General features: G+C 39.5%; 1 protein-coding gene across 1 annotated transcript in view; it reads right to left on the bottom strand.

Moving 5' to 3' along the window:
- The window catches only part of HECTD1 (HECT domain E3 ubiquitin protein ligase 1), a 699591-nt gene extending 677148 nt beyond the window's left edge, over positions 1-22443 (bottom strand). The window contains exon 1 of the mRNA XM_053711863.1: positions 22331-22443. The gene's annotated coding sequence lies outside the window, so the exon portion shown is untranslated. The remainder of the gene's footprint in view (positions 1-22330) is intronic.
- Between the last annotated feature and the right edge of the window lie 2181 nt (positions 22444-24624).

Raw genomic sequence — 24624 nt, 5'->3', positions numbered from 1 at the left:
CTTAGTTCTGGTAATTTAGACAAAACTTCAGTCATAACAGTAGCCATATCTTGTAATGTTATCTGTAATGGCCGCCCAGATGTACTAGGCGCCATAATATCACGCACCTCCCGGGCGGGAGATGCAGGTACTGCCGCGTGAGGCGAGTTAGTCGGCATAACTCTCCCCTCGCTGTTTGGTGAAATTTGTTCACATTGTACAGATTGACTTTTATTTAAAGTAGCATCAATACAGTTAGTACATAAATTTCTATTGGGCTCCACCTTGGCATTGGAACAAATGACACAGACATCTTCCTCTGAGTCAGACATGTTTAACACACTAGCAAAAAAACTTACAACTTGGTTATAATCTTTTTTAGCAAAAACGTACTGTGCCTCAAAGAGGTACTAAACGATTAAATGACAGTTGAAATAATGAACTGAAAAACAGTTATAGCATCAACTTTAAAACAACACAACTTTTAGCAAAGGTTTGTTCCCATTAGTAAAATAACAATAATTAAATTTGACCTAAAAAATACAAAGCAACGTTTTTATTCACAGTCACTCTAAGAATTCTCACAGCTCTGCTGAGAGAATTTACCTCCCTTCAAAGAAGTTTGAAGACCCCTGAGATCTGTCAGAAATGAACCGGATCATGCAGGAAATATAAAAGTAACTGACTGGAATTTTTTTGATGCGTAGCAAAGAGCGCCAAAAACGGCCCCTCCCTCTCCCACACAGCAGTGAAGAGAAACGAAACTGTCATAAATAAAAGCAAAAAATGCTGCCAAGTGGAAAATAATGCCCAAATATTTATTCACACAGTACCTCAGCAATGTAAACGATTCTACATTCCAGCAAAAACGTTTAACATGATAAATAGTTAATAAAAGGATTAGTGACCTTTAACAGAGTAGTTCCGGTGAAATACCATTCCCAGAATACTAAAGTGTATACATACATGTCATTTTAACGGTATGGCAGGATTTTCTCATCAATTCCATTCAGAAATAAAAACTGCTACATACCTCAATGCAGATTCATCTGCCCGCTGTCCCCTGATCTGAAGCCTTTACCTCCCTCAGATGGCCGAGAACAGCAATATGATCTTAACAACTCCGGTTAAAATCATAGTAAAAAACTCTGGTAGATTCTTCCTCAAACTCTGCCAGAGAAGTAATAACACGCTCCGGTGCTATTGTAAAATAACAAACTTTTGATTGAAGTCATAAAAGCTAAGTATAATCACCATAGTCCTCTCACACATCCTATCTAGTCGTTGGGTGCAAGAGAATGACTGGGACTGACGTAGGGGGGAGGAGCTATATGCAGCTCTGCTGGGTGAATCCTCTTGCATTTCCTGTTGGGGAGGAGTTATATCCCAGAAGTAATGATGACCCGTGGACTGATCACACATAACAGAAGAAAAAATAATAAAAATGAAAATGATAATAAAAATAAATAGTATGAATTGATATTAGCGACCCATATTTCAGTATATCTAAAAATGCAATTAAATTCATACAAATTTACACAAATCTCAAGAACCACTCGGTATGACGGAAGGGCATAAAAGGCCAGTTGTAAATTAAAAGTATGTTTTCTAAAAAATAGATGTAATTGGGGGTTATTTCCAAATATTGGATACATTAATTGATATAAATCTAGAAAAGATGACTACATGTGTAAAATATAAAAGATAAATATTTATATAATAATCTTTAATAAATATATATATATATATATATAATAAAAAAAAATCTTAATAATAATAATTGGTGACCAGTGAAAATGTATAAATAAAAATAATAATAATAATAATAATGCAATGTGTCTAAACATTTGTTTTAATTTTTTTTAAATAATGTGATGCGTCTTTGGACAGATTTATTAATCATCCAAAAAACTTAAGAAATTTAGACCCCTAGGTTTTATAGTCTAAGTCAAAGATCCACTTAGTCTCTCTTTTTAAAAGTTCTCCCTGAATGTTCCCCCTCTCCATTTCCTTTTGACCTTTTCAATACCCAGAAATGAAAAATGGCTGAGATTTCCCTTATTACATAATGCAAAGTGTTTAGGAATAGGGGGTTATCATTATTTCTTTCAAGATTGTAATTTTCAATAGACCAGATATGTTCCCTAATGCGGGTCCGTAGGGGTCTTGTGGTTTCACCTACGTATTTTAAACCACAACTATATTGGATAATGTAAATGACAAAGCAATCTGAGCACCTAATTAGATCGTTGATCTTTAATGTTTTACCAGTAACATTTGAACTGAACTCCTTTTTCTTAGTAGAATGTTGACCGCCTGATTTTTGTTTTTTTATTATTCTCAGTAGGCGCTAGAATAGACTTTAAATTTGGCGCCTTTTTGTATATCACTTGCAGTTTTGATGGTAAAAAGGGTCCTAATTCCTCATCATTCCTTAGTAATCTCCAATGTCTTTTTAGATTTTTTTCTAGTAGATATTTATTATGACAGTTATTTGTAATAAATGGAATAAAAATGGTTTCATTTTTATCATCAACATTATTAGATATAATGGATGGAGGATTGGTGGACTTCTTATCTTTTGTTATTAGCAAAGTGGATCTATCAATTAGTCTAACTTCTTTCCTTGTTTTTTCAATGTTAGTTTCATTATAGCCCCTTGCTAGGAATTTTTGTTTGAGTATATCAGATTGAATATCAAAATCACCTATTATCTGCGCAATTTTTTCAAATACGCAAAAATTGCCCCTTAGGGATATTATCTATCCACTTTTTATGGTGACAGCTTGTAAAATGTATATAACTATTTGTGTCAACCTGTTTAAAGTATGTTCTGGCACTAAGTTTATTTTCTTTTACAATAATTTCCAGATCCAAATAATTAATATTCTGTCTATTCTTCACACCTGTGAATTTTAAATTTACTTGATTGGTATTCATATTTATTAGGAAGTCATCAAACAATGAATCACTACCCTGCCAAATTATAATGATATCGTCAATATAGCGTCTATAGGTCACAAGGCTTGCTCCAAGGGGGTTATTATGTAAAAAAAGGTGTTCCCAATAACCCATAAATAAATTGGCATAACTTGGAGCAAACCTGGTGCCCATAGCTGTACCTCTCTCTTGATTATAGAAATTTCCATTGTAAATAAAAAATTATGGGACAGAATAAAATTGATGGCTTCCAAAATGAAGCATGAAGCAGAGAGGAGAACACACACGTCTTGATACCATTCGCGGTGTAAGTAAAAGTGAACACCTTTTTCTGGTATCTCTTCTGCCGTGTTGATTCAGTTTTTTATGCAATTCCAGCTTCTTCATGTGACACTTGATCTTCGAATTTTCCGACAAACACCATCGAGTCATCTCTATACGAATATCGTTTGTAGACCTCAATGCTTTTATTTTGTTTCTCTCTTTTTTTATTTTATTGTAGCCAATTTTTTATTGCAGTTCTATTGCAGTTTTTTTATGTAGCATCTTATTTATTGTTGCAATTTTTATATGTATACTACACTATCTATTGCGCCTGATCAACGCATATGATATTTTGTATATTTTAGTGTGTGTGTATGTATGTATGTATGTATGTATGTATGTATGTATGTATGTATGTGTGTGTGTGTGTGTGTGTGTGTGTGTGTATATATATATATATATATATTTTTTTTTTTTATTTATTTATTTTTTTTTTTTTTTTTTTTTTCCACTATCTATTTTAAGCTTTAATTAGCGCCTATGTTTTAAGGTTATTTGGCCTTTTTTGGCTTAATTTCTCTTATACCCTACCACATGACATTAAAGAAGCAATGTCTTGTGCAGCAATTCCAGATGGGAATTGCAAGGAACCGCAGGGTACTGCATGTGACTGTCTCTTAAAAATTTAAAAACATAATTTATGCTTACCTGATAAATTTATTTCTCTTGTAGTGTATCCAGTCCACGGATCATCCATTACTTGTGGGATATTCTCCTTCCCAACAGGAAGTTGCAAGAGGATCACCCACAGCAGAGCTGCTATATAGCTCCTCCCCTCACTGCCATATCCAGTCATTCGACCGAAACAAGACGAGAAAGGAGAAACCATAGGGTGCAGTGGTGACTGTAGTTTAATTAAAATTTAGACGTGCCTTAAAAGGAAAGGGCGGGCCGTGGACTGGATACACTACAAGAGAAATAAATTTATCAGGTAAGCATAAATTATGTTTTCTCTTGTTAAGTGTATCCAGTCCACGGATCATCCATTACTTGTGGGATACCAATACCAAAGCTAAAGTACACGGATGATGGGAGGGACAAGGCAGGAACTTAAACAGAAGGAACCACTGCCTGTAGAACCTTTCTCCCAAAAACAGCCCCCGAAGAAGCAAAAGTGTCAGATTTGTAAAATTTTGAAAAGGTGTGAAGCGAAGACCAAGTCGCAGCCTTGCAAATCTGTTCAACAGAGGCCTCATTTTTAAAGGCCCAGGTGGAAGCCACAGCTCTAGTAGAATGAGCTGTAATCCTTTCAGGGGGCTGCTGTCCAGCAGTCTCATAGGCTAAGCGTATTATGCTCCGAAGCCAAAAGGAGAGAGAGATTGTCGAAGCTTTTTGACCTCTCCTCTGTCCAGAGTAAACGACAAACAGGGCAGATGTTTGACGAAAATCTTTAGTAGCCTGTAAGTAAAACTTCAAGGCACGGACTACGTCCAGATTATGCAAAAGACGTTCCTTCTTTGAAGAAGGATTAGGACACAATGATGGAACAACAATCTCTTGATTGATATTCCTGTTAGAAACCACCTTAGGTAAAAACCCAGGTTTGGTACGGAGAACTACCTTGTCTGAATGAAAAATCAGATAAGGAGAATCACAATGTAAGGCAGATAACTCAGAGACTCTTCGAGCCGAGGAAATAGCCATCAAAACCGAACTTTCCAAGATAAAAGTTTAATATCAATGGAATGAAGGGGTTCAAACGGAACTCCCTGAAGAACTTTAAGAACCAAGTTTAAGCTCCACGGGGGAGCAACAGTTTTAAACACAGGCTTAATCCTAACCAAAGCCTGACAAAATGCCTGGACGTCTGGAACTTCTGCCAGACGCTTGTGCAAAAGAATAGACAGAGCAGAGATCTGTCCTTTTAAAGAACTAGCTGATAAGCCTTTGTCCAAACCCTCTTGGAGAAAGGACAATATCCTAGGAATCCTAACCTTACTCCATGAGTAACTCTTGGATTCACACCAATAAAGATATTTACGCCATATCTTATGGTAGATTTTCCTGGTGACAGGCATCCGAGCCTGTATTAAGGTATCAATGACCGACTCGGAGAAGCCACGCCTTGATAGAATCAAGCGTTCAATCTCCATGCAGTCAGTCTCAGAGAAATTAGATTTGGATGATTGAAAGGACCTTGTATTAGAAGGTCTTGTCTCAGAGGCAGAGTCCATGGTGGAAGAGATGACATGTCCACTAGGTCTGCATACCAGATCCTGCGTGGCCACGCAGGCGCTATCAGAATCACCGATGCTCTCTCCTGTTTGATTTTGGCAATCAGTCGAGGGAGCAGAGGAAACGGTGGAAACACATAAGCCAGGTTGAAGAACCAAGGAGCTGCTAGAGCATCTATCAGCGTTGCTCCCGGGTCCCTGGACCTGGATCCGTAACAAGGAAGCTTGGCGTTCTGGCGAGACGCCATGAGATCCAGTTCTGGTTTGCCCCAACGATGGACCAGTTGAGCAAACACCTCCGGATGGAGTTCCCACTCCCCCGGATGAAAAGTCTTACGACTTAGAAAATCCGCCTCCCAGTTCTCTACGCCTGGGATGTAGATCGCTGACAGGTGGCAAGAGTGAGACTCTGCCCAGCGAATTATCTTTGAGACTTCTAACATCGCTAGGGAACTCCTGGTTCCCCCTTGATGGTTGATGTAAGCCACAGTCGTGATGTTGTCCGACTGAAATCTGATGAACCTCAGTGTTGCTAACTGAGGCCAAGCTAGAAGAGCATTGAATATTGCTCTTAACTCCAGAATATTTATTGGGAGGAGTTTCTCCTCCTGAGTCCACGATCCCTGAGCCTTCAGGGAGTTCCCGACTGCGCCCCAACCTAGAAGGCTGGCATCTGTTGTTACAATCGTCCAATCTGGCCTGCGAAAGGTCATACCCTTGGACAGATGGACCCGAGAAAGCCACCAGAGAAGAGAATCTCTGGTCTCTTGATCCAGATTTAGTAGAGGGGACAAATCTGAGTAATCCCCATTCCACTGACTTAGTATGCATAATTGCAGCGGTCTGAGATGCAGGCGCGCAAATGGCACTATGTCCATTGCCGCTACCATTAAGCCGATTACTTCCATGCACTGAGCCACTGACAGGCGTGGAATGGAATGAAGGACACGGCAAGCATTTAGAAGTTTTGCTAACCTGGACTCCGTCAGGTAAATTTTCATCTCTACAGAATCTATAAGAGTCCCTAGGAAAGAGACTCTTGTGAGTGGTGATAGAGAACTTTTCCACGTTCACTTTCCCCCCATGCGACCTCAGAAATGCCAGAACTATCTCTGTATGAGACTTGGCAATTTGAAAGCTTGACGCCTGTATCAGGATGTCGTCTAGATACAGAGCCACCGCTATGCCTCGCGGTCTTAGAACCGCCAGAAGTGAGCCCAGAACCTTTGTAAAAATTCTCGGGGAAGAGCTACAAATTGGTAATGCCTGTCTAGAAAGGCAAACCTTAGGAACCGATGATGATCTTTGTGAATCGGTATGTGAAGGTAGGCATCCTTTAAGTCAACTTTGGTCATGTACTGACCCTCTTGGATCATGGGTAGGATGGTCCGAATAGTTTCCATTTTGAATGATGGAACTCTGAGGAATTTGTTTAAGATCTTTAGATCCAAGATTGGTCTGAAGGTTCCCTCTTTCTTGGGAACCACAAACAGATTTGAATAAAATCCCTGTCCTTGTTCCGTCCGCGGAACTGGATGGATCACTCCCATTACTAGGAGGTCTTGCACACAGCTTAGGAATGCCTCTTTCTTTATCTGGTTTGCTGATAACCTTGAAAGATGAAATCTCCCTTGTGGAGGAGAAGCTTTGAAGTCCAGAAGATATCCCTGAGATATGATCTCCAACGCCCAGGGATCCTGAACATCTCTTGCCCACGTCTGGGCGAAGAGATCTGCCCCCCACTAGATCCGTTTCCGGATCGGGGGCCCTCACTTCATGCTGTCTTAGGGGCAGCAGCAGGTTTTCTGGCCTGCTTGCCCTTGTTCCAGGTCTGGTTAGGTTTCCAGCCTTGTCTGTAGCAAGCAACAGCTCCTTCCTGTTTTGGAGCAGAGGAAGTTGATGCTGCTCCTGCCTTGAAGTTACGAAAGGCACGAAAATTAGACTGTCTAGCCCTAGGTTTGGCTCTGTCTTGAGGCAGGGCATGGCCTTTACCTCCCGTAATATCAGCGATAATTTCTTTCAAACCGGGCCCGAATAAAGTCTGCCCCTTGAAAGGTATGTTAAGTAATTTAGATTTAGAAGTTACATCAGCTGACCAGGATTTTAGCCACAGCGCTCTGCGTGCCTGAATGGCGAATCCGGAATTCTTAGCCGTAAGTTTAGTTAAATGTACTACGGCATCAGAAATAAATGAATTAGCTAGCTTAAGGGTTTTAAGCTTGTGTGTAATCTCATCTAATGGCGCCGAGTCAAGGGTCTCTTCCAGAGACTCAAACCAAAATGCTGCCGCAGCCGTGACAGGCGCAATGCATGCAAGGGGTTGCAATATAAAACCTTGTTGAACAAACATTTTCTTAAGGTAACCCTCTAACTTTTTATCCATTGGATCTGAAAAGGCACAGCTATCCTCCACCGGGATAGTGGTACGCTTAGCTAAAGTAGAAACTGCTCTCTCCACCTTAGGGACCGTTTGCCATAAGTCCCGTGTGGTGGCGTCTATTGGAAACATTTTTCTGAATATAGGAGGGGGTGAGAAAGGCACACCGGGTCTATCCCACTCCTTAGTAACAATTTCAGTAAGCAATATGCAAAACGTTACTGTGCCTTTAAGAAGCACAGAAAAACTGTCACGGTTGAATAACAATGAACCGGATTAGTTATAGAAACCAAATTTTCACAGTAAAAGCATAAATTTAGCAAAGGATTGCACACATTAGCAATGGATGATTAACCCTTAATATCAGAAAAAACGTATAACAATTGAAAATATAAGCGTTTTTATCACAGTCAAAGCACAGTCTCACAGGTCTGCTGTGAGTGATTACCTCCCTCAAAACTAGTTTTGAAGACCCCTGAGCTCTGTGGAGACGTCCTGGATCATGCAGGGAGAAAAAGGCAAACTGTGACTGAATTTCTGATGCGTAGTAAAAGCGCCAAAATAGGCCCCTCCCACTCACAATACAACAGTGAGGGAAGCTCAGTAAACTGTTTTAAATTAAAACAAACGACAGCCATGTGGAAAATAATGTCCAAAACAATTTTTCACCAAGTACCTCAGATAATTAAACGAATTAACATGCCAGCAAACATTTAAAATCTAATTTATGAAATGTCATTAAAAGCCTGCTGCTAGTCGTTCACACTGCAAGTTAGGCTAAAAGTTATATGCATACAGTATTTTCTCCTCTCACACATCCTATCTATTAGTTGGGTGCAAGAGAATGACTGGGTGTGACGTAGAGGGGAGGAGCTATATAGCAGCTCTGCTTGGGTGATCCTCTTGCACTTCCTGTTGGGGAGGAGTTAATATCCCATAAGTAATGGATGACCCGTGGACTGACTACACTTAACAGGAGAAACATAATTTATGCTTACCTGATAAATTTATTTCTCTTGTAGTGTGTTCAGTCCACGGGTCATCCATTACTTATGGGATATATTCTCCTTCCCAACAGGAAGTTGCAAGAGGATCACCCAAGCAGAGCTGCTATATAGCTCCTCCCCTCACATGTCATATCCAGTCATTCGACCGAAACAAGACGAGAAAGGAGAAAACTATAGGGTGCAGTGGTGACTGGAGTTATAATTTAAAAATTTAGAACCTGCCTCAAAAAAAACAGGGCGGGCCGTTGACTGAACACACTACAAGAGAAATAAATTTATCAGGTAAGCATAAATTATGTTTTCTCTTGTTAAGTGTAGTCAGTCCACGGGTCATCCATTACTTATGGGATACCAATACCAAAGCTAAAGTACACGGATGATGGGAGGGACAAGGCAGGGACTTTAAACAGAAGGAATCACTGCCTGTAGAACCTTTCTCCCAAAAACAGCTTCCGAAGAAGCAAAAGTATCAAATTTGTAAAAAGTATGAAGTGAAGACCAAGTTGCAGCCTTGCAAATCTGTTCAACAGAGGCCTCATTCTTAAAGGCCCAAGTGGAAGCCACAGCTCTAGTGGAATGAGCTGTAATTCGTTCAGGAGGCTGCTGTCCATCAGTCTCATAGGCTAAACGTATTATGCGATGAAGCCAAAAAGAGAGAGAGGTAGCCGAAGCCTTTTGACCTCTCCTCTGTCCAGAGTAAACGACAAACAGAGAAGAAGTTTGTCGAAAATCTTTAGTTGCCTGTAAGTAGAACTTCAGGGCACGGACCACGTCTAGATTATGCAAAAGACGTTCCTTCTTTGAAGAAGGATTAGGACATAAAGATGGAACAACAATTTCTTGATTGATATTCCTGTTAGAAACTACCTTAGATAAAAACCCAGGTTTAGTACGCAGGACTACCTTGTCTGAATGAAAGATCAGATAAGGGGAATCACAATGTAAGGCAGATAACTCAAAGACTCTCCGAGCCGAGGAAATAGCCATCAAAAACAGAACTTTCCAAGATAAAAGTTTTAATATCAATGGAATGAAGGGGTTCAAACGGAACACCCTGAAGAACTTTAAGAACCAAGTTTAAGCTCCAAGGAGGAGCAACAGTTTTAAACACAGGCTTAATTCTAGCCAAAGCCTGACAAAAGGCCTGGATGTCTGGATTCTCTGCCAGACGCTTGTGAAAAAGGACAGAGCAGAAATCTGTCCCTTTAGCCCTTTTCTAAACCCTCTTGTAGAAAGGACAATATCCTAGGAATCCTAACCTTACTCCATGAGTAACCCTTGGATTCACACCAATATAAGTATTTACGCCATATCTTATGGTAAATTTTTCTGGTAACAGGTTTCCGAGCCTGTATTAATGTATCAATAACCGAATCCGAAAACCCACGCTTTGATAGAATCAAGCGTTCAATTTCCAAGCAGTCAGCCTCAGAGAAATTAGGTTTGGATGGTTGAAAGGACCCTGAATTAGAAGGTCCTGCCTCAGGGGTAGAGACCATGGTGGACAGGACGACATGTCCACTAGGTCTGCATACCAGGTCCTGCGTGGCCACGCAGGCGCTATCAGAATCACTGATGCTCTCTCCTGTTTGATCCTGGCAATCAGTCGAGGTAGCAACGGAAAAGGTGGAAACACATAAGCTATGTTGAAAACCCAAGGGGCTGCTAGTGCATCTACCAGCACCGCTCCCGGGTCCCTGGACCTGGATCCGTAACAAGGAAGCTTGGCGTTCTGGCGAGATGCCATGAGATCCAGATCCAGTTTGCCCCAACGACGAATCAGTTGAGCAAATACCTCCGGGTGAAGTTCCCACTCCCCCGGATGAAAAGTCTGGCGACTTAGAAAATCCGCCTCCCAGTTCTCCACGCCTGGGATGTAGATCGCTGACAGGTGGCAAGAGTGAGACTCTGCCCAGCGAATTATCTTCGAGACTTCCACCATCGCTAGGGAACTCCTGGTTCCCCCTTGATGATTGATGTAAGCCACAGTCGTGATGTTGTCCGACTGAAATCTGATGAACCTCAGTGTTGCTAACTGAGGCCAAGCTAGAAGAGCATTGAATATTGCTCTTAATTCTAGAATGTTTATTGGGAGGAGTTTCTCCTCCTGAGTTCACAATCCCTGAGCCTTCAGGGAGTTCCAGACTGCGCCCCAACCTAGAAGGCTGGCATCTGTTGTTACAATTGTCCAATCTGGTCTGCGAAAGGTCATCCCCTTGGACAGGTGGGGCCGAGAAAGCCACCATAGAAGAGAATTTCTGGTCTCTTGATCCAGATTTAGTAGAGGGGACAAATCTGAGTAATCCCCATTCCACTGACTTGGCATGCACAATTGCAGCGGTCTGAAATGCAGGCGCGCAAATGGTACTATGTCCATTGCCGCAACCATTAAGCCGATTACTTCCATGCACTGAGCTACTGACGGGTGTGGAATGGAATGAAGGGCACGGCAAGCATTTAGAAGTTTTGATAACCTGGACTCCGTCAGGTAAATCTTCATTTCTACCGAATCTATAAGAGTCCCTAGAAAAGGAACCCTTGTGAGTGGTAACAGAGAACTCTTTTCCACGTTCACTTTCCACCCATGCAACCTCAGAAATGCTAGAACTATCTCTGTATGAGACTTTGCATTTTGAAAACTTGACGCTTGTATCAGAATGTCGTCTAGGTACGGAGCCACCGCTATGCCTCGTGGTCTTAGTACCGCCAGAAGTGAGCCCAGAACCTTTGTAAAAATTCTCGGGGCCGTAGCTAACCCGAAGGGAAGAGCTACAAACTGGTAATGCCTGTCTAGAAAGGCAAACCTTAGGTACCGATAATGATGTTTGTGAATCGGTATGTGAAGGTAGGCATCCTTTAAGTCCACTGTGGTCATATATTGACCTTCTTGGATCATGGGTAGGATGGTCCGAATGGTTTCCATCTTGAACGATGGAACCCTTAGGAATTTGTTTAAGATTTTTAAATCTAAGATTGGTCTGAAGGTTCCCTCTTTTTTGGGAACCACAAAAAGATTTGAGTAAAACCCTTGCCCTTGTTCCGTTCGCGGAACTGGGTGGATCACTCCCATCACTAAGAGGTCTTGTACACATTGTAGAAATGCCTCTTTCTTTACTAGGTTTGTTGATAACCTTGACAGATGAAACCTCCCTTGTGGAGGAGAAGTTTTGAAATCCAGAAGGTATCCCTGAGATATAATCTCCAACGTCCAGGGATCCTGTACATCCCTTGCCCAAGCCTGGGCGAAGAGAGAAAGTCTGCCCCCCACTAGATCCGTCTCTGGAAAGGGGGCCCTGTCTTCATGCTGTCTTAGGGGCGGAAGTAGGCTTTCTGGCCTGCTTGCCCTTGTTCCATGACTGGTTGCCTTTCCAACCCTGTCTGTAACGAGCAGTAGTTCCTTCCCATTTTGGAGCGGAGGAAGCTGATGCTACTCCTGCCTTGAAATTACGAAAGGCACGAAAATTAGACTGTTTGGCCTTTGATTTGGCCCTGTCCTGAGGAAGGGTGTGGCCCTTACCTCCAGTAATGTCAGCAATAATTTCCTTCAAGCCGGACCCGAATAAGGTCTGCCCTTTGAAAGGAATGTTTAGTAGTTTAGACTTAGAAGTTACATCTGCTGACCAGGATTTAAGCCATAGCGCTCTGCGCGCCTGTATGGCGAATCCGGAATTCTTTGCCGTAAGTTTGGTTAAATGCACTACGGCATCCGAAACAAACGCATTAGCCAGCTTAAGTGTTCTAAGCTTGCTCAAAGTCTCATCCAATGGTGCTGTGTGTCAAGGTATTTGAAATATTATTAAATAATATATAGAAGTATATTTATCTTTATTTAATAAATCTGTGGATGTGCACATGGTCTGTAGACAAAGGTTTGTTTCTGGGAGATCTCACACACTCAATATGCAATTGTATAATTTAGCAAGACACTGAAATATAACACAGTTTCTTTAACCCTCTGCATGATTGCCTGGGAACAAATGTTAAATGACAACATGCTGATACTTAGAGCAGGATACATTCCCATATATTGGTTTCCTCCAAGGAAGATGCCGATCCGTCTGAGGAGATGTGAAAAATACAGGCATTTTTCAAAAGGGACGGGTAATTAGCACAGATTTATTTGAGTGGCTCATGCTGTGCGAGTACTAACCCTGGGAAATACCAGATGTGGTGATTAAGATAACACAGACAAATGCTAAGGTGTGACTCTGAACATACAGCACACAGTGAAGGCACATGGCTTACATTATGATTTCAAAACAACTGTATATGTTTTAATGGACATGAGATGTGTGTGTGTGTGTATATATATATATATATATATATATATATATATATATATATATATATATATATATATATATATATATATATATATATATATATATATATATATATATATATATTTTGAAAGCATGAATATCTTAGCCTCTGTGTGTTTAAGAACATGAATAGATTTTTATGGACCTGAAGAGAAGTGATCATTAACATTTATTTTTATTTCAGATCTACATAAACAGGATTTATGTATTCAGGAAGAAACACACATAAATGTCACATACTATATCTGGGTGAATGCAGAATATCAGGAGTTTTAACTACTACCAATCTGGAGATATAAAAATAAGCTGTTATTTGCAAAGAAATGCCAGAATACTGATAAAATTATAATGCATTTTAAACTAATAACTAGCAGTATTAAATTACCTTAATATAATAAAATGTTAACAATATAACATATTTGGTATCAGAATAATCAGAAAAAATAACCTAATATTAACCATCTGTAATTGGGGTTATATATATTTAATGCAGAGAGTGTAATCTGATTAAATAACCACTTTATGAAAATAATTAAGTTGTTTAAAAAAAAAAAAAGTTCAGAAACGCTGTATTGTATTGCTATGTTGTACTGTATGCTGCCACCCGGTGTTGCCACGAGAGAACTACAGCCAGAAAGATTTTTGGCTGTTGGAAATGGGATATCCAGTTATCCAATAGAGGGACAAGGTTTCGAAGGGCCACCCATATTTCACACCAATGATTAAACTATATAGTGGATGCAGAAGGAAGAAGAGGGACACTGGCTGCAAAGTTTGGTAACTGACTGAAACTGTTTTGCGTGGGACACAGTCAAACTACAAAAACAAAGTGGGCCATATTTCTCCTATTCCATTGCAATTACACTTATTTTATATGAGGTGTGAAATTGGATCCGTTGCGAAAATTGGGAACTGGATTGCTGTTATTTGGTGATGTATATAAAAGTTTTATTATAAGATAAGTTATATGCATAGTCAATTTGTATTTAATAGATTTAAAGAAACAGTGTGTTTTAGTTAGCATTTCACAGCCTATATAAATATATATATCGTTTAAATCTGTATCTGATTTGCTAAGTAAATCATCTGTGCAAGTTCTGATATTGTAAGTTAATTCTGTATTAAGATAAATTGCAGTTAAATAGCAGAATATATATATATATATATTATCCTATTGTTGAAAGAGCACAGTTTAGAATTGTATTGCTTGGATGTTAAAGGTTTTAGTCCCATTGTATTAAATAAATAAGGCTGAATTGTGAAGGTATATCTTTCTGGGTTTTGTAAGAAGGATAGCATATCTTAAGAGTTGGTTTTAACGCATATAAATTTTGTTTTATTTCCTTTTATTGCGAATATACTTCAATATGTTTATGGATATTAACTAAATAAAAGAATTCAGATATTTATATTAATTGTATGGTCTAGTAGATGCATGGTTGATTAGGGTTTCAATTTTTAAGGAAAATTATTTTAAGATTGTGTTTATAACCCTGCCATAAACTTATATATTATTTGGATAGCACTACTAAGATTTTCATAAATATACTGACACGTGCGAATCGCCTCTTCCAGAGACTCAAACCAGAATGCCGCTGCAGCAGTGACAGGTGCAATGCATGCAAGAGGCTGTAATATAAAACCTTGTTGAACAAACATTTTCTTAAGGTAACCCTCTAATTTTTTATCCATTGGATCTGAGAAAGCACAGCTATCCTCCACCGGGATAGTGGTACGCTTGGCTAAAGTAGAAACTGCTCCCTCCACCTTAGGGACCGTCTGCCAAAAGTGTTGTGTGGTGGTGTCTATAGGGAACATTTTTCTAAATATCGGAGGAGGGGAAAAAGGCACACCGGGTCTATCCCACTCCTTGCTAATAATCTCTGTAAGCCTTTTTGGTATAGGAAAAACGTCAGCATACACCGGTACCGCATAGTATTTATCCAGCCTACATAATTTCTCTGGGATTGCCCCGTGTCACAATCATTCAGAGCCGCTAACACCTCCCCTAGCAACACGCGGAGGTTCTCAAGCTTAAATTTAAAATTTCTGAATCCGGTCTCCCCGAATCAGAACCGTCACCCACAGAATGAAGCTCTCCGTCCTCATGTTCTGCAATTTGTGACGCAGTATCAGACATGGCTCTCGTGTCATCGGCGCGCTCTGTCCTTAACCCAGAGCTATCGCGCTTGCCTCTTAACTCGGGCATATTGTATAATACTTCTTTCATAACATTAGCCATATCATGTAAAGTGATTTGTAAGGGCCTTGATGTACTTGGCGCCTCAATCTCACGCACCTCCCGAGCGGGAGACGAAGGTACTGACACGTGAGGAGAGTTAGACGGCATAACTTCCCCCTCGTTGTCTGGTGATAATTTTTTTTATCTGTAAAGACTGACTTTTATTTAAAGTAATATCAATACAATTGGTACACATATTTCTATTGGGCTCCACATCGGCTTTTAAACATAATGAACAAGCAGATTCCTCTGTATCAGACATGTTTAAACAGACTAGCAATGAAGCTAGCAAGCTTGGAAATCACTTTCAATAAGTTTACAAGCAATATAAAAAACGCTGCAGCGCTTTTCAAAAACACAGTTGAATAACAATGAACTAATTCAGTTATAGTCAACAATTTTTAACAGTAAATGTATTAATTAGCAGAGGATTGCACCCATTAGCAAAAGGATGATTAACCCCTCAATACCCAAAAACGGATAATCAAATTAAGATTTAACGCTTTTATCACAGTCAAACACACTGTAACAGGTCTGCTGTGACTGATTATCTCCCTCAAAAACGAATTTTGAAGACCCCTGAGCTCTCTAGAGACGTCCTGGATCAAGGAGGAAGAAGCAGGAAGACTGTGCTAGAATTTTAACTGCGCAACAAGGCGCTAAAAAAGGCCCCTCCCACTCATATTACAACAGTGGGAGACCTGATATAACGGTTTCTATGCAGAAAAATACGTTAGCCATGTGGAAAAAAATCATGCCCAAAAGGATTTATCACCAAAGTACCTCACAAAACGAATAACATGCCAGTAAACGTTTTAAAAACAAACTTTTTCAATGTCATGCAAAGTTATCACTAAGCCTGCTACCAGTCGCTTCTACTGCGGATAAAGGCTTAAGCATTATTTCAGTATTAACAGTATTTTCTCAGTCAAATTCTAGTCCCTAGAAAATAACTCTACTGTGCATACATTTATCAGCCTGATACCAGTCACTACTACTGCATTTAAGGCTGTACTTACATCATACGGGTAACAGCAGTGTTTTCTTAGTCAATTCCATTCCCAGAAAATATTGTACTGCACATACCTCATTTGCGGGGGACCCCGCATGCTATTCCCATTATCTGAAGTTACCCCACTCCTCAGAATGTTGAGAACAGCCAGTGGATCTTAGTTACGTCTGCTAAGATCATAAAAAACGCAGGCAGATTCTTCTTCCAAATACTGCCTGAGATAGAAAAACAGCACACTCCGGTGCCATTTAAAATAACAAACTCTTGATTGAAGAATAATTAAGTAAAAAACTCCAGCTCCTCTCGCGACCTCCTTCTTTGTTGAGGGTTGCAAGAGAATGACTGGATATGACATGTGAGGGGAGGAGTTATATAGCAGCTCTGCTTGGGTGATCCTCTTGCAACTTCCTGTTGGGAAGGAGAATATATCCCATAAGTAATGGATGACCCGTGGACTGAACACACTTAAGAGAAAATGCATATACACTAACGAAATTTTTACAGTGTATGTAATAAGTTAGCAGAGCATTGCACCCACTTGCAAATGGATGATTAACCCCTTAATACCAAAAACGGAATAACAAATGACAAAAACGTTTTTTAAACAGTCACAACAACTGCCACAGCTCTACTGTGGCTTTTTACCTCCCTCAATACGACTTTTGAAGCCTTTTGAGCCCTTCAAAGAAGTCCTGGATCATGCAGGAAGAAGCTGGATGTCTGTGTCTGTAATTTTTGCTGTGCAAAAAAACGCCAAAATAGGCCCCTCCCACTCATATTACAACAGTGGGAAACCTCAGGGAACTGTTTCTAGGAAAAATTCAAGCCAGCCATGTGGAAAAAACTAGGCCCCAATAAGTTTTATCACCAAACATATGTACACTTTTATAAGAGTATGTATCTCTATTAATAAGCCTGATACCAGTCACTATCACTGCATTTAAGGCTTTACTTACATTACTTCGATATCAGCAGCATTTTCTAGCAAATTCCATCCCTAGAAAAATATTTAAACTGCACATACCTTATTACAGGAAAACCTGCACGCTATTCCCCCTCTGAAGTTACCTCACTCCTCAGAATATGTGAGAACAGCAAAGGATCTTAGTTACTTCTGCTAAGATCATAGAAAACGCAGGCAGATTCTTCTTCTAAATACTGCCTGAGATAAAAAGTACACTCCGGTACCATTTAAAAATAACAAAAACTTTTGATTGAAGAAATAAACCAAGTATAAAACACCACAGTCCTCTTACGACCTCCATCTTTGTTGAGAGTTGCGAGAGAATGACTGGATATGGCAGTGAGGGGAGGAGCTATATAGCAGCTCTGCTGTGGGTGATCCTCTTGCAACTTCCTGTTGGGAAGGAGAATATCCCACAAGTAATGGATGATCCGTGGACTGGATACACTTAACAAGAGAAAATAATTTCTTATTTCTGTGTGCAGAAGCAAGTTAATTAGTATGTCAACATTGCTGTTCATAAACTCAGTAGCAAGTGAGACTGGCTCTTTAACACATCTTTATTTTCCTAGGCCGAACATTGAAGATGTATGAGGTAATTACAGAACCCTATCAATATCTCAGCTTGTTCTGAAGGACGGTACTGAGGCGTCAGACAGCCTGTCTATACCAAAAGAACTGAGCACATAATAGCGCTGACTGATGCGCAATCTTTTAGACAGAAATTCCTTTGTGTCTTCCGATAACCGGAAGGGACAGAAAGGAAGAGATTACTATTCGGCGCCATCCTCCACTCCTAGCTTATACTCATAACTGACAGGAGGGAGGAAAGAAAACATTGGCGCCATTTTTTTTTATCAACTCCGCCCTCGTGGGCGTCACCCAAGTATTCTCCCAGTCACCATTGTTTTCACAGTAAAGGCGCCGGGACCAAAGTCTAGACCTCACTGAAGTGAGTAAAGCTCCATCTCTAGTGAAAAGATGCAACACCGCTCAAACACCGCATTTTCTGAAGCTGAGTGAAAATGGCGCGTAAATACTCTCCGCCCATCGTGGGCGTGGTTAAGAAAAATTCTCCCGGTTGGCACCAAAGTTACTAACCCGGCGTTAGAAGTATAATAGCAATAATACAAAAGCCCCAGTGACTGTTGCAACGCTACTCGATAAATCACAGGGCCTGCTGCTACACTGACTCCTCGCCCAAATGTCCCCTATGTCTAAGGGGAGACTATGCGATAACAATAAGGCGTGTCCCATGTACAAAGTAATAAAGTGTCTCCTTTATCTCGTCCCATTCACAAGTAAATAAAGAGTCTCCTTTATCTCTGAGACTCAATTTCCATTAAGCCCCAGCACTGTCTACAACACTGCCCAAATGACCCCTATGCCTAAGGGGAGACTATGCGATAAACATGAGGCTCGTGTATAAATAAATAAAGAGTCTCCTTTATGTTTGAGACTCCTGCAGCCCCAGTGCCTGCTGCAAAACTACCCAAATGTCCCCTATGTCTAAGGGGAAACTATGAAAGTAATAATGAGGCTTATGTATAAAATAAATGAAGTGCCCTCCTTTATTTCTGAGACTTTCCAATTCCCCAAGAAGAAGAAAAAAGTCGGCACTTACCTCATTTTCTGCCTGGCAGTAAGGCAGATTCCAGGTTTAAGAGGTCCTATCCCTCCCATGGACCTGAGAATGAAGAGAAAGTCCTGAGTTAGAATCTCTCAGGATTTCCAGAGGCAGGACAGCATCAAAATATGGAAGACGCAGTGAGAATTATGTTCCACAAGTTCCCATTGCTCTAAAGCCACCAAAAGTTCTACTGTGGAGACTGATATGACTACGGCTATACCCTAGAACAAAGCAGCACACTCTGGCACTACTTTAAAATAATAAACTCTTGATTGAAGAATCTAATCTAACACCTCACTTTACATCTTCCTATCACCAATGTAGTTTTAACAGCTCTGCTGTGGTGCTTTTTGCCTCCTCCTGCTGACCAGGAGGTGAATATCGCATTAGTAATTAAGATGATCCGTGGACTCATCGTTTCTTAAAAAAGAAATGTGTTTTTTACTTCACTGAAATGCACTCACTCTACCATGCTTACCAGCAATAGAAAGACTGCATCCAGTAGAGAGCCCATTCAGTGTAGTGTATGTCACAGCAGAGGATCTATGGAAGGAGTATATTGAAAACCCAACAGAATGAGATTAAAGGAACCAGTCCCTGCAATACCTATCACAGGCTTGTGACTGCCTCCTGATTGGGAGTAATTGTGTCACTATCTAATTCTCCAATCTCCCTTCTGTCCCAAGTAGCAGCTCTATGATGGAGAAAATGTGCTTCAGATAGGTCTCTCAACACAGAATATGGAGTATCCCATTTTTTCACCTCCCTTCTGTGGAAGCAAAGATAAGACTGACATACCAGAGAGGTGGGAGGATTGAGTGCTCTTGCAGTTTTGGAAATCTTTGTCTCCTCCTAGTAGTTAGGAGTTGAATCCTAGGAGTAATGGCTCAGACTTATCACCTTATGAAAGAAAAGGCTTTACACAATGTTAGTCTCACCCTAGATGTATCCAAGGCAACACTTTAAAATATCACAGGAGCAAGCTACTACCAATTGTTCACTTTGAACCCTCAATATAACTATTGGGCAATGGGGGTAATGACCAACATAGGCTAACAAACTAAATACATTTTTGCTTAAAGGGACAAAGATCAAAATATAAATGTGCATTGGTGCATTTAAATTTCAAGTAGAAGCATCTTGCAGTGTACTTCCATCAGCAGAAACGATCCTAGTAAAAGTTATTACGGTGTTTTATTGGCATACTCGAATATGCTGTGAATGCCCTGTGCACCAGCATTTAAATACTGCATTTTCTCAGAGAGTCAGCAGTGGCTTGTATGACACTAATTAAAGTATGCACTAATGCACACCACTAGCATTCTGAGTGGCATATGCCCCTAAAACAGTAATAACTTTTACTACAAGCATTTTAGCTAATGGTAGTATATCACAAAAATGCTTATATTTAAAACTGAAATACATTCATGCAGATTTCAATTTCAAAATTCCCTTCCCTTTAATGTTAGTTTGTTTTTGGTAAAATGTATAGATAAACTAATATAAGGAAGAGCATGCTCCAAAGAACTTCCAATCTACAAGTTAAAGGGTAGTGAGACAAATTGTGGGGTTGCCTGTCATGTAGATTGTAGTTGTAGCAGTAAGACTGCACACATACTACAACAAAATATATTGCAGTATTTTTATATTTTTTTATTCCCGTTCTTACACTACCTTTTCTTTCACAAAGGGGTTAAATACACAGTTAAAGTCAGCTCAGGAGTGGCAATACATTTCCACTCCTGTGCTAGACAAATATTACTTTGATTGGCTTACAAGCCTGTGTTCAGTTAGTTTAAAAGGGATAGTCTAGGCGAAAATAAACTTTCATGATTCAGATGGAGCAAGTAATTTTAAACAATTTTCCAATTTACTTTTATCACCAATTTTGCTTTGTTCTCTTGGTATTCTTAGTTGAAAGCTTAACCTAGGAGGTTCATATGCTAATTTCTTAGACCTTGAAGCCCACCTCTTTTCAGATTGCATTTTAACAGTTTTTCACCACTAGAGGGTGTTAGTTCACGTATTTCATATAGATAACACTGTGCTCGTGCACGTGAAGTTATCTGGAGCAGGCACTGATTGGCTAGACTGCGAGTCTGTCAAAAGAACTTAAAAAAGGGGCAGTTTGCAGAGGCTTAGATACAAGATAATCACAGAGGTTAAAAGTATATTATTATAACTGTGTTGGTTATGCAAAACTGGGGAATGGGTAATATCTATCTTTTAAAACAATAACAATTCTGGTGTAGACTGTCCCTTTAAGGAGCACTGTGGCTTCCAATCCTATGCATTTAGACTCTTTAAGATGGTTAAACACATAGGTACAGGCACGAAACAGTGTAAATAAGAATGATTCAACTCATTTTCTTATTGCAGCTTTATACCACCTTTTAAAGGAGAAAAGATTTACCAGAGGGTAAATGGGGGAAAAGCCTGAGCTGTATCCTACAGTACAGGGACAGTCTACCATAGAATTGTTATTGTTTTAAACAATAGCTAATCCCTTTATTACTCATTCCCCAGTTTTGCATAACCAACACAGTTATATTAATATACTTTTTACCTCTGTGATAACCTTGTATCTAGGAACCTTCTTCCAGCCCCCTGATCACATGACTGTGACTGTTTATTATCTATTGTCTTAAATTTAGCATTGTTTTGTGCGAAATCTTAAATAACCCCCTGTGCCTGAACACAGTGTTATCTATATAGCCCACATGTACTTTCTGTCTCTTTGTGTTGAAAAGAGATTTAAAAAGCATGTGATAAGAGGCAGCCCTCAAAGGCTTAGAAATGAGCATATGAGCCTACCTATGTTTAGTTTAAACTAAGAATACCAAGAGAAAAAAGCTAATTTGATGATAAAAGTAAATTGGAAAGTTGATTAAAATTACAAGTCCTATCTGAATAATGAAAGTTTAATTTATACTTGACTGTCCCTTTAAGGCATAAGAAGAGTTAATTCTGAACTAATAAAGCAGTTTGTACTGACAGCCCACAACCCACCTTCCGAAAGCAGACATTTCTCATCTTGCTGCAAGTACACATGAAAATGCTGTGCTTTACTCCACTTTCAAAAGAAAATTAAGTTTAACTCATTACTTTCTCAACGGTAACAGAACAGTAAGAGACAGGAATTTCCAAGCAGTCTAGGTTTGTTTACCAGAGAGAAAGATCCTGACTTGCAAACCATCATGACTAGGCACTAAGAAATCCTAACTGCAGCCTGCAAGGCTCAGGAACAACACAAACTACTGGCTCCTGCTCTGCCTTACAAGAAAATGAACAACAAAATGAGTTCCTGACTGGTCATATTTATTAAGAAAAAAACAAACTAGCGTGAGAAACACTCTTACCTTTAACACTGAATAATGGACAACCAGGGGATACAATCCCCCTTGCTTGTTTTGCTCCAGATAAACTATGCGAAAGGGTCCCGTTACCAAATTCTATTTTTAGAGATCAAGAAGATACTCCTATTAAAGCTGCAGTTACCTATAATATAACCACATTTTAAACGTATTAATTGCTTTTGTGTAGAAGCATATTTGCAGCATTTTGAAGATTAGGGCTACACAATTTAATTTTTGGCTTCTAGGGAGTGAGGGATAATCGTAATTTGCAAACAAAAGGAATAGGTGTTTAAATGTTTAGTTTTTTTAACTCCATGGCTGCCAAGGAGGCTGCAACACTTTACACAGCAACACATTTATAAATTTTCCTCCCATGTAAAGTTCAATTTATTAACACTAGCAAATTAAAAGGGACATTATAGCTCATGCATACTACTGCCTATCTGCAGCTCCATCCCTACTCTCACCAAATATGTACACTTCTGCGTGTTCACGATCCTCTTTATGCGAGTGCACAGCTCAGCAGTTTCTATGGCAACCAGGAAAGCTGCTTTCCTATGCTGATATCGCAAAATATAAGGGAGCGATCTTTAAAGGGATGTTAAACCCCAAAATTTTCATTCATAATCCAGGTAGAGAATACAATTTCAAACAACTTTCAAATTTACTTCGGTCATCTAATTTGCTTCATTTTTCAGATATCCTTTGCTGAAGAAATAGTAATGCACATGGGTGAGCCAATAACACGGGGCATCTATGTGCAGCCACCAATCAGCAGCTACTGTGCCTATCTAGATATGCTTTTCAGCAAAGAATATCAAGAGAATGAATCATATTAGATAATAGAAGTAAATGAGAAAGTTGTTAAAAATCCCATGCGCTTTCTAAATCATGAAAGAAAAAATATGGGTTTAATGTCCCTTTAAATTCATACTTTAGTTTGATAATCCAAGCAAGCTCAACTAGCAGTTTGCAAAAATAACAAATACATACTATACTAAATGTAGCCACCAATCAGCAAGCGCTATCCAGGGTGTAACAATTAACAACTGTCAGCAACTGCTAGTCTCATTTTGTTGTATTTTGGAGGCCATATCTCATGAAGGATATTGAGAAAAAAAAATGGAATCTGTTTTTACAGATGGTTAAACAAAGTGACTTGTTATAGAAAGTTGGTCAAATTGTCGGCAAAAAACGTCACAGTACAAGATTACTGAAATTGTAGTTATATCATGTAGTTTTGTAAAGAATATTAAGGAAAAAAAAAATAGATTGTGGGGATGGTTTCCAAGCAGGGGTTCTGGCTGAAAGGCCCTCTTCAGCAAATCATCGATTAACAGTTCTCTTGGATACCTTGATGCCAGTATCTTGAACGTGTTTGGTCAAGACATTGGTCGCAGACAGGCAGTTTCCTATTTTGAGTGCAGATATATCTTGAATTCTTTTGTCAGTTCTTGGTGTAGTAACACAATGTTGACTTTAAACAAGACTAGCCTTTCTTTAAGCCGTTAGGACGACAAAGAACGCTCTACCTTATATGGCGTCCTGCAGTCTCCCCTTTGATGCAAGCAAGAATTGGACTGGAGGTGTGCTTAGCATCGTAGGCAGTCCCCCATGATCCAATTCCAGCCTTGAAATCACGTGATTGCATTGACGATTGTGTGATTTCATTTTTATAGCAAGTGATAAAGTGATATAAATCCCAAAAACGTTATTTTGTGATTCAGAAAGAGCATCCCATTTTAAATAAAGTTTCCAATTTACTTCTATTATAAAATTTGCTTCGTTCTTATGATATTCTGTGTTGAACAGATAACTAGGTAGGCATCTGGAGCACTACATTGCAGGGAATAGCGCTGTCATCTAGTGCTTTTGCAAAGGGATAACAGTCTTCCAAAACTGTGGTCATACAATGCGGAAGAAATGAGCAGGCTCCTTAGCATAAGTCCCTGCTTTCAACAAAAGATACCAAGAGAATGAAGAAAATTTGATAATAGAATTACATTAGAAAGTTGTTTAAAATTGAATGCACCGTTTGAATCATGAAAGAAAATTTCATGAATTTACTAAATATTTTAGTTTTATTACATCAATTTATACGCAAATATGTATTACAGATGTTGCTAACATAACATGAAATAAGAAATGATTACAAAACTAAAAAAAAAAAAAATCAATTAACACTGTTAAATATGAAATATATATATATCTCAGAATGATAAACAGACAGATATATGTGTGAGTGCTGGTGACATGGGATGTGTACCCAGTCTAGTTTGAGAGTGCAGTCCACTTCT

The sequence above is a fragment of the Bombina bombina genome, chromosome 1 (genome assembly GCF_027579735.1).
Source record: "Bombina bombina isolate aBomBom1 chromosome 1, aBomBom1.pri, whole genome shotgun sequence".
In the NCBI taxonomy this organism is placed as follows: domain Eukaryota; kingdom Metazoa; phylum Chordata; class Amphibia; order Anura; family Bombinatoridae; genus Bombina; species Bombina bombina.
This window is presented reverse-complemented; position numbering and strand designations above follow the sequence as displayed.